The sequence below is a fragment of the Danio rerio genome, chromosome 23, assembly GCF_049306965.1.
Source record: "Danio rerio strain Tuebingen ecotype United States chromosome 23, GRCz12tu, whole genome shotgun sequence".
NCBI lineage: Eukaryota > Metazoa > Chordata > Actinopteri > Cypriniformes > Danionidae > Danio > Danio rerio.
This window is the reverse complement of record NC_133198.1, coordinates 34,830,169-34,842,175: the sequence shown is the minus strand read 5'-3', so window position 1 is coordinate 34,842,175 and position 12,007 is coordinate 34,830,169.

Here is a 12,007-nt window from a genome sequence, read left to right as displayed (position 1 = left end):
AAAAAAGAAAGTACCTTTGACCCTGCTCACACTAGAACGTGTTTACACTGTTGTTGTCAGGCCCGGCGTTTGTGTATGCGTACAAGTGTGTGGGTGGATGCTGTTTGATGGAATAATTGCGACGTGTTGTGTCTGTAAACCACATCCTTCCAATCAACTAAAGGTTATCATTTAGAGGATGTGCTGGTCTACCGAGACAGGAAATGGTTACACGCCGAAAATCTGATTGATCCTTTGCTTCCGTCAGACATGTTGTGATGTTGGCCTGACAGGAGGCTCTTCAGAGTGGAATAAAGTAGTGTAAAGTCTCACCCGCACTGCTATATATGGCATGTGCTTTCTATTTTTGTTTATCTTCAGAAGTGCACCTGCTCTAATGAGAAACTTGTGGACTAAATTTAATGCCCCCATATTTCCGTAGCATATGGTTGCTTGTTGTTAAGGTTGGCAGGAGAATAGTAATAAAAAATATTGGTGATGTTTTCCTGTAGACTGTTTAAAAAAATGTGTTTTCCACTGCTTCTTTTGTTTTTGGTTGAAACCACAAATGATATCTCACTTTTAGCAGACAGGAAAATCTTTTTTTTTTTCTGGTCTTATGAATATAAATGAGCCTGATTGTGGGTTGTATCTATTGGCAGATCATCATTTGTTTTTTCTTTAAAGGTTTGAGCGTTTAAAAAATGGTTGGATGCTAGAAAAAACATTTCAGATTTTTTCCCCTGCTAAAGTTACTGGATTTAAATCATGATATGTGCAAGTATTAGGCATGGGCTGGAACCCAGCAAATAATTTTGTGTTTAATAGACGTCTAATAGACATCTAAACGTTGACAGCTTGGCTAAAACAAGGCTAAACTTAGTGAAAATCTGTTAGACGTCTAAGAATAGCCCAAAACTAGACCAGCCGTCAAATAGACAGATTAGATACTTTGTATGTGTAGTCTAATTTTGGGCTATTCAAGTCTATTAGATTTTTACTGACAACCCAAATTTAGTCTTGTTTTAGGCAAGGCGACTTTGCTTAGACGTCTATTAGACATCTAGACATCTTTTAAAAACAAAAAATGCTTGCTCGATATAAGATTCTAACAGTATGACAAACATGGATAAAAATATCATGGTTTCATGGTAATGTGATTACTGCTCTAAAATAAGTTCTTTTTAAATGTCTGGGTAAAAACAAAACCGTTTTTCCCCCATTTGGACACAACGTATTTTATTTTAAGAAACATTTAATATATTTTGGAAGAGTAAAGATTTTATGCGAAATAATTTAAATAAATCATTGCCTGCTGTCTTCATTAGCTTGAAAAAAGGCATCTTTGGAAATCTTTCCTGCTGAAGATACTGTTGTCCTAAAAAGCTAACAAAAAAAAGTCTTACATGTACCGTAGGAACGATATAACCTTATTTAAAACCTTGACTTTTTCAAACCATGATAAACCTTAAACCAATTATCATCCCATATACAACTAAACCTTAACAAGGCAAATCATACTTTGATTTTTACTATTTGAATTTTTTTTTTATTCATAATACTCAGTTCATGTTTATTTATATAGCGCTTTTTACAATGTAGATTGTGTCAAAGCAGCTTAACATAGTTCTAGTAAAGTCCAGATTTCAGAGTTGAAGTTCAGTTTAGTTTAGTTCAGTATGGTTTAAATTTCTCTGCTGAAAGTTCAAGGACTGGAGAGCAACTCCATCAAAGTGCAGTTCCACAAGTTCCGATCCGAGCAAACTAGTGAGGGGCGAAGGAATGGCGAGGGGGAAAAAACCCTAATAATATTTATTTATGTTTTTTATGTGCTATTGTATTTGCATCCATTTATGTGCTTTACAGATGGTCTAGTTTTCGATATAATTAAGCTTTTATCATTCCCTCAGGGGATTGTTCAGAATAATTTTACCATAAAGTTTTTGGGATTTAGATTTCTCCCCTGCATGCTTGGTTTGTATTTAGTACACATTTTTATTTTTATTACCGTTGTATTTTCCTAATGGCAATGTATTTTCTTCCTGTTCACAAGGAATACACTTTAAAAAACTGAAATTGAATAAAAGTTAGACAAAGTTTATCTTTTAATTGTCCACGGGGTCTTTAAAAGCCTTTAAAAGGTCTTAAATTTAAAAAATCTAATTTTAAAGTCTTAAACTCACTGAAATATTGTCTTAATTATCCAACTCATTCAATCTGCAACAATACATCTTAATAAAACCTTTAACAAGAATAACATTTTTTAACTCAATTTTTTAAGTCCATGTATACAACTTAAGTTTGCTTGTTTCGACACTTTATTTAATATGTGGCTTAGAAATAACAAACTTCTTTTCAAACTTCTCAAAATTTTTATTATTATTATTATAATTTTTTTGGAGGGGCCCATTAAAAATCTTTTCTATTGGTTGTCAGAAAAAATGTTTTGTGTTTAATCCTGTATAAGTCTAAAATTTGATTCATAATGGCCTTGAACAGGTCTTAAAATATCTTAAATCTGACTTGGTGAAACCTGCAGAAAGCCGGGGATTACACATGGCTGTAATAGCCCAACAATTATAATGCATTTGATCTTTATTTTAGCTAAACTTCAATCAATTAAAAATATAAATATATAATTGTCAATCATCAATATATGATCATCATTATACAAAATTTCCATCATACCCACTAAATAATTTATATCACTTAAATTTCTGTATCACTTAAATTTCTACCACTTTCATTTCTATCAAGTGAATCTATGTATTAATGTCAGGTTTATGTTGAGTGTGATCTTAAATGAGAAGTTTATTCATATTGAGAATATGCAATTTTTGGGGATTTACTCTTTTTGTTAAGATTTGACATTATTTTTTTCAGCTAACCAATTTTTTAACTAGTCAGAGTGATTATAAATGTTTTAAGTACAAATGAAAATGCACTTGTTCTGTAATTCACGAAAAACAAAAGCGAATGACAGTAATTGACCACTTGAGGGCGCTTGAGGACTGAAGTCGTCAGGCAAAAAAACGCTGCTGAAACTTATATCTAACTGAACAACAAACCCACTTTACAGTGAAAAAGAAAAAAGATACAGTGAAGAGAAGCGATAAGAGTGGAAAAATAAAAAAGAGAGCGAGGGTGAGGCTACAAAAGTTCACGAGTAGGTCTCATTTTGAATTTGCATACTTGTATGAACTAATTTGCAATGCAAAGTCAAGCCAAAGATTTAAAGCAACACCGCGACGTGATTGGCTGCTCGTTTTTGATCACCTGACACACTCTTTGTTCACTATTTTCAACATTTACCTATTTACCTGGGAGAAGAATTTCTTGTTGGCTTCTATACATCAATTTGCTTTTTTCTTTTGGTGGTGGTGGTGTTGTGTTTGTCTCCTGAGGCGTTTTGTGTGTTTGTGAAGGCCTCGCAACCTAAAAGAAGGTAAACAACCGAAGGCCAGAGGTCAAAGTAAGGTATAAAACCGCAGTGTACTTGAAACTATATAATTAATAAAATATAAATTGATGTTATTCTTAGTAACATTAGTCCCTAATATTGTCGAAAAATTATACAAATCATACTAAACAATAGATAAACAACTGAAGGCCAGAGGTCCAATTAAGGTATTTATAAAACCGCAATGTACCTCAAACTATATAATCAATAATATGTAAAGTTATGTTATCCTGGAAAACATTGTCCTTTTGAATAAAGACCATTTCAATGTGGTCATGTCATTGACCCATGAACGTTTCCTCCTTGTTTTCAAACTATTTCATAACAGTAACCAGAGGCAATTCACTCATAAATTAATGTTAAAACAGCTATCATAAAATTATTGATCAATATGGGGCTCTTTTTAGATTCTCGGAAGCTATAGAAATGAAAAATGAAAAACAGGAAATGCATTGGGACCATCTTTTTTGTTTACATCCCTCTAAATGGTCTATAGTGAAAAATATACAAATTATATCAAGCAAAACAAAGACCATGCTACTTATAAGATAAACAACAGATGGCCAGACGTCAATTTAAGGTTTTTATAAAACCACAGTGTACCTCAAACTATATAATTAATAATGAATAGTTATGCTATCCTTATAAACATTGGTCCCTTAATATACTGAAAAATATACAAATTATATTAAACAATGCAAAGGCCATGCTACTGAAAAGAAGATAAACAGCCAAAGATCAAAATAAGGTATTTATAAAACCGCAGCGTACTTGAAACTATATAATTACTAATAAATAAAGTTATGTTATCCTATAAAACACAGATTGTCTAATATAGTGAAAAATACACATGTTATAATATACAATGCACGAATTTCTGGTTTGATCGGCATCCTATGTTTAGGTTCAGTAATTTCACTTCACTTTCATAGGAAAGAAAATAGTTATTTCAATAATTGGCTAGTCATCCTCTCATTTGAGAAATTGCTGAAACTAATATAGGACCTACAAATGTCAGATGTTTTTGCTCAATATCTTTATATCTAACGAAATACATCTTTTACTATGTAAGCATGCATATATGCTGTATACAAGTGTTTTTTCTTCCCTCCTTGTAACTTGTGTCATACATATAACAAGCTCAGACCTCATGCAAGTTTCAGCAGGAGGTGCAAATTACATTTTTTTAAGTCACTGGACATAATCTGTTTTCATGTGTGCATGTTACACAAGCACTGTTTACACTCAACACAAAGCCCCGTGAGGCCCATTGTGACTCTGACCCCGTTTGCACTTGTCTAGATTACCCCAGACTAGAACTAAACTCATTTAAACATTTGCAATTCACAAATGAAGAGTTCAGATGCAAAAACCTCTAAGTGCCATCTGAATTTTTCTCCTGAAATTAGCATTAGCAAGAGTAATTTTCCTTTTATGTCAATTAATACGTTATTTTCATTGCCTTTAATGTGAAATAAGTGAACATAAACAAAGAAGTCTCAGAAAATGCATATTTTGGAAGAAATTTTCGATGGCACTTAGAGGTTTTTGCATCTGAGCTCCTCAAATATACTACAAGTATGCGTGTATAACCTCTTTTCTGGCCCAGGCTTGGTACTTTCCCAGTGAGAGTCATTTGAGTTCTTAAATGAGTAAGCCATTGGTTCTGGGAAAGAAAGGGTTAATTTTTCACTGCCCCCATCTCTCTTCTTTTTTTCTCTCTTCTCTTTCTTCCTGTCACTCTATGTCTGCTTCTGCGCTCCTTTTCTTTTCGATGACTTTCAGTACTTCATTTATACTAACTCGCATTTAGACACGTTTTATTTGCGGTTTGTGTGCATTTAAATACTACTTTGTGCTTTTCACAGTCTCATGTATTTTTTATTAGCCCCCATAAACAGAGGGAAGCACACCTGTCTCTGTCACCTGCTCTTATTGCAATCATAAACATTACAAATAGGCGTGCGTAAGAAAAAAAAGAGCGGCTTTTTGTGTGCTAGCAGGCCGCTAATGTCACGGGTCAGATGTTGTGTGTGTGATTTCCACACAAGGAGAGAGATGATAAATAGAAAGAAAAGGTGCTTCAGTAAGCTGAACCTGTAGGTTGGGTTGAGCTTGTTTGTCTGCTTTTCAGCTGTCTGCTTTAATTATTGTATTTTTGGGTTTAATTAAAGTCAAATATTGGGTCACAAATAATACAATCTCCTTCCGTGAGTACACACTGACTCAGCATGACTTGCTGTGATGACTAAAACCTAATCATGATCATGAAAGCATCTCATGTTTGAGGACATTTGTTTCTCATGGGTATGTGACGTGTGTTAGATTTGAGCTAGATCTCAGTAGAGGTGCAGATCTTCTGCAATATGATATATTACACTCGCAGTTTGTTGTTATGTTTGTAATACATTCAAATGTTGAGAAATGGTCGCCTCAGAGCAAGAAGGTCACTGTTTCAAGTCTCAGGACTTTTGGCAATTCTGTGTGGAGTTTGCATGTTCTCCCCATCAAGGGCATAGATTAGCTCTTTACTTTGTTGGGTACATACATCCCTAGAGCGCATGCATTGAACAGCACAAATTCTGCTTTGCACTTTTAAAAACACAATTAAAAGGCTTAATGTAATAATTACTGCAGCCGTGCTTTGAGCAGGTATGAATGTAGAGAAATGTAGAGAGGTGTGTGATGCAATTAAACTGTTTTATCCCGATTATTGTTTTCCATAGTCAAGGTTAATAGTATTACAGTGAACTCATAGCAAACTTGACTTTGCGTATGTGTAGGTTACTAAAATCCTAAAGAATAAGTTTAATCAGAGAGTAAAGCTGCACACAGTCTCCTGTGATGGTTGGGTTTAGGGGTGGGGTGGGGTGAGGGCAATATAATATACGGTTTGGACAGTATAAAATGAATGGAAACCTATGTAATGTCCCCACTTTTCACAAAAACAAACGTGTGTGTGTGTGTGTGTGTGTGTGTGAATGAGGGTGTATGGGTGTTTCCCAATACGGGGTTGTGGCTGGAAGGGCATCCACTGCGTAAAACATATGCCGGATTAGTTGGCGGTTCGTTCCACTGTGCCAACCCCTAATAAATAAGGGACTAAGTCAAGGGAAAATGAATGTTGACAAATGTAAACACTTACTCGATTCACTATAGCGCATGTCTTTGGACTTGTGGGGAAAACGGGAGCACCCGGAAGAAACCCATGCGAACACGGGGAGATCATGAAAACTAAAATGCCTACTGGCCCAGCCGAAGCTCGCACCAGCGACCATCTTGCTGTGAGGCGACAGCGCTACACACTGCACCACTGCACCACCCATTATAAAGTTTATTCAGTTATAAAGTTAATTATTTAATGCAATAAAATAAAGATTATTTAGTGTTATTTTATATTTGATTATTAAATTTCTATACTTCAATACTTTTGAAGTCCAACCAAAAACCAAAAAGTAATGTTTATTTTTTCATTTTTGTTCTATTGTTTTCATCTGTGTTTTTATTTATATATAATAATAAATATAATCATTTTTAAATTGTATTTATTCATTTATAAATACATATTGTATTTGTTTATTTGTTTATAAATAAACAATTATATAATGATAATAATAATGATAATAATTATTATTATTTAATATTATTTATTATTATTTGCCTAATTTTGTTTATTTTTTGTATAATTTTGTACATTTATGCATATGCACTTAACTGTAAATCATTCCAATCTATATATAAGACATCTTGCAAATGTATTTTCATATCGCAACATATATTGCAGAAAAACAAAACATCGCAATGTCAGTTTTATTTCAATGTCATGCAACCCCATTGTCAACCCAATAAGACAAGTTGTGACAAATTATTGAATATTTCTGTTTATTTTTGCAAACTGATTCATATTTGTTTTTCAGATAAAAAGAATTCTCAGTATTGACCAAAATGTCCATATTGGTACGTCCCATAATTTCAATTACAAATGCATTTAAACATTCACTCCCTAAACAAATCCAGCAATGCACTGTGAACACCAGGGAGCATCAAGTTCTCATGCACAAAGCATTAGTCACTCAATCACAATTCACCAAACATAATGATACCAAACAAGGGTTTGTCTTTTTAAAACACTCATTTCATTTTATGAGGCCAGCACGGCGGCACAGTGAGTAGCACAAACACCTCACAGCAAGGAAGTCTCTGTTTCGAGCCCCAGCTGGGTCAGTTGGCATTTCTGTGTGGAGTTTGCATGCTCGCATGGGTTTCCTCCGGGTGCTCCACTTTCCAATGACATGTGGTATAGGTGAATTGGATGAGCTAAATTGTCCGTAGTGTATGAGTGTGAATGAGTGTGTATGGAAGTTTCCCAGTGACGGGTTGCAGCTGGAAGGGCATCCGCTGCGTAAAACATATGGTGGATGAGTTGGCGGTTCATTCTGCTGTGGTGACCTAAGATTAATAAAGGACCTTAAATTAAGCCTAAAAGAAATTGAATGAATGAATTTTATTAAACCATAATCAAAATATAAACATTATAATGCACTTTTTGTCATACGGTGTATGTAAAACTCCAATGTTAAGAGAGCCTGGGTCCTTACCAGTGCCTATATCCCTGAACACAAGCTGATTTGCGATGCACCCGAGCTTTAAAACATCTGTTCTACTGTTTTTCCCTTTAGATCTATCAGCATCAGGAACATTTTGCATGTGTATCAGTGTGAGACCGAAGGCTTTGGAGTGGAAAGTGTGTGTGTGTGTTGGTGAAACAAACTTGGAGATCTCTACCCCCTGGACTGGCACAGAGAACATACAATCTCATTTGATTTGCAAATTGCTATGCAAATGAGCGACCCGAGTGAGGGTGTGTCAAGGAGGTGGTCATGTTTCTGCCAGTAGTGTGTGTATGTGTGTGTGTTAGGGTCATGCTGAGAGAGAAACTGGGTGCGTATGCAATGCTTCCTGAAGGCCTAGACAGGGACATACGTGTAGAATTACATAGATTCTCTGCCCACACTAAGTGCAACAATCCACAACGCTCTTGCAACATTTTCACATTTCCTTCCCAAGAATTGATACTGAGAAATTACTTAGAAGAACATTTCTCCCATTGTTGTACTTTATTCTTTAGCTTTTTTGGCAAATTAAGACATAATGATACTGTAGGGCCACTGTTCAGTGATTGCAGTATATATTTTATATTATTATTATTATTATTATTCTGTTTTGTTTGTTTGTTAGCTGGTGTTTCGTTCAAACTACCATATAAACATAAAAAAGAAATGTCTGAAACCTTTATATCGATGGTCTTTTTGCAAGTTTTAATAATTTGCGTTCCAAATATAATCTGCACCATACTAAACTTTTCCCTTACTTTCAGATACGCCATTTTGTTGGTGCTCAATGCCAACCATTTCCTAGCATTCCCTCAAAGACCTCTGTTGATTCTCTGTTAGAAACACTCTTATTTACAAGGTTTTATTTCTGAAACATACAGCTTAAATCAGAAATAATAAACCACTTTGAATTTTTTTTTCCTTTTTTAAATATTTCCCAAATTATGTTTAACAGTCAGGGTTCGTACGATCAAGGAAAACCTGGAAAAGCTGTGGAATTTTGACATGGCATTTTCCAAGCCTGGAAAAGTTTTGGGAAAACAGAAAAACCCACAACGTTTTGGAAGATTCATGGAAATTACATTTAGTCATTTAGCGGACATTTTTGTCCAAAGAGTCTTAAGCTGCGGTCACACTAGATGTGCTTGCAAAATTCTGTCATATGGCACTGCGATAATGGGAGGGGTCACAAAACTTGTTCCTGAAGGGCCGGTGTCCTGCAGATTTTAGCTCCAACCCTAATCAAACACACCTGAACATGCTAATCAAGATTTTACATGGTATACTTGAAACACCCAGCCACATGTGTTGAGGCAAGTTGGAGCTAAACCCTGCAGGGACACCGGTCCTCCAGGACCGAGATTGGTGACCCCTGTATTAAACAATATGATTAAACGTTAATAAAAGTGAGCGATTGCTCCATATTTTAAATTTCATTTTTAAATGATCTTCTATTGGTGTAACGCAATCACGTGATGTGATTTCGCAGGTAAGAATACACCAAGCTTAAACTTTTGAATGCAGTGAAATGCAAAACACGTGCTTGGGTTTCTGGTCTGCTGCATTCGCATGCCTAAAGAAGTCTGGAGTGAAAAGGGCAGTGTGATCGCGGCTTTTTAGAAGTAGTTTTACCTACTATTACTAGTTTAACAAACTATTAACATCATCTAAAATTAGTTTGACAAATATCTGTATACTGGAACAGAGGTTAGTTGTTTTACTTTTCTTTTCTTGGCCAAAAACATAATTAGTGCTGTGTAAGCATCATCTTATTCATATACATATACTATTAAATTGAAACTAAAGAGATGATATGCTGTAATAAATTTAAACGTGCATTGTTTTTTATGGTTTACCACGTGTATATATATATAGATATTACATGAAACATTAGATCATGAAAATTGACTTGAAAGTTCTGGAAAAGTCAGGGAATTTTTGTAGTAAAAATGCGTATGAAAGGGAAATTTTCACAATATGTCTGATAATATTTTCTTTTCTGAAGAAAGTCTTATTTGTTTATTTCGGCTAGAATAAAAGCAGTTTTTATTTTTTTGAAAACATTTTAAGGACAAAATTAATAATTCTGACTTCAACTGCACAATTCTTATGTCTTTAAAACTTGTAAGAACAGAAAAGTTTAAAATCAGGTGGGAAAAAACTGGGAGTAGCATTTTCAGAGGAATCTTGGAGCAATGCCCTAAGCAGAGTGAACGGTAGCACTTCTTGTGCTCGACTGAGTTTAATACAATTTAAAGTGTTACACTGAATACATCTAAGTAGATCAAGGATAGCCTCTTTTAATTCTACTTTTGACAAGACCTGTATAAGGTGTCACACAGGTGAAGCAGACTTGTCTCACATGTTTTGGATGAGCCCTAAGCTTACTCCTTACTAGTCAACTATATTCAATATATTGTCTAAAGTGTGTAAGGTACAGCTTAAGCCATGAGCAGAATTTGCTTTGTTTGGCATTTCACCTGATGAACTAAGTTTGACTCAAAGATAACAAAGCATGATTGCCTTTGCATCTTTAATGGCTCGCAGAACAATTTTATTGCACTGGATATTTTTAAATCTACCTAAAGCATCCCACTGGCTTTAAGATCTGATGTTATATCTACACTTGCATAAAATGAAATATTCAATTAGAGGTTTTAGCAAATTCTTATATGTTTGGCAATCCTTATAATCATATTTCTCTGATATAAATGTACGTCCTGGGGACTAATGTGACTGTCTTGTATGTAACTAATCTTTTTTCTGTAATCCTTTTGTCTTTTCTGTTAACCTACCATTGTAAGATAGCACAGCATTATCCAGATTGTATCACACATTATTGTTGTCTATTTATTTATTTATTTATTTATTATTTTTTTTTATAATTAATATTTTGCTTTTTAAAGACCTTCCTATATTCTTTTTCAAACCTTTAAACCTAATTTTAAATCTTTGTAATAATTTCTTTTGTCATAATAATTTATAACTCCTATCAAGCAATCCCTCAGAAAATGGTGCCAGTTTAAAATGGCTAAGCATTCTCAAATGCCCTAGTGTAGTTAGCTTAATAATTAATTTCATTTTCCATTAACTAGTGCATGGTGTTTTCAAGAGTTCCAAACAAATTTATTGTTGGATGTTTTACTTGTAAATCTAATGTGATGGAGTGTTTCTGTGCTGTAGGCTATGTTTTACAGGTAGTTTGAGATGTTTCTGGGAGGTTGAAGGGACATAGATTGCTGCTGAGACCCCTGGTCTGATATCAGCCAAAGAATGTCATTTGACTTGCAAATGTTATGCAAATAAGGAGACCTGTGACGAGGTTTGTCTAGAAGGCCGTCAAGACATTGCCAGGTGTTTTTCAAAGGGCTAAAGATAAAGTTACGTCATAATGAGTGCAAAGTAAGACAAAGGAATTGTTGATTCCACAGCAGTAGAGAGTAATTAATAAGGTCAGTATTTATTAATACAAAATAATCTATAAAACTGGACTTTGAAGGAACGCTTTGATTTCTTTTTTTAAAATATGCTCTTTTTACAACTTTACAGTTTGGTCCAATCCCAATTCTATTTTTGTAACCCTTTCTCCTTGGCCCTTGAAACAGAGTGTGAAGGGAAAGGGCTTCAAAATTTCCCCCTAAGAAATGGGACAGCACTACAACACCTGCACACCTCTTTTGTCATCATGATCTCTTGCTTCATATGGGATCGATGATGGCGACTCCTGTAGTAATTCCAGTTGTGTTATTTTATGTTATTCATATTCAGGAAATCACTTTAATATAATGTGTATATAATGATATAACTATTTTGTGCATCTCCTGACTTCCGTGTGCAGCCATGTTGCCATCGTAGATGGTGTATTCTGGGATATTTTCTTACCCCTTGGTTTTTGAGTATGATCCTGGAAAAAATTTCAAGGGCTATCTAACTCTTCCCCTTAGCATGGTTGAAT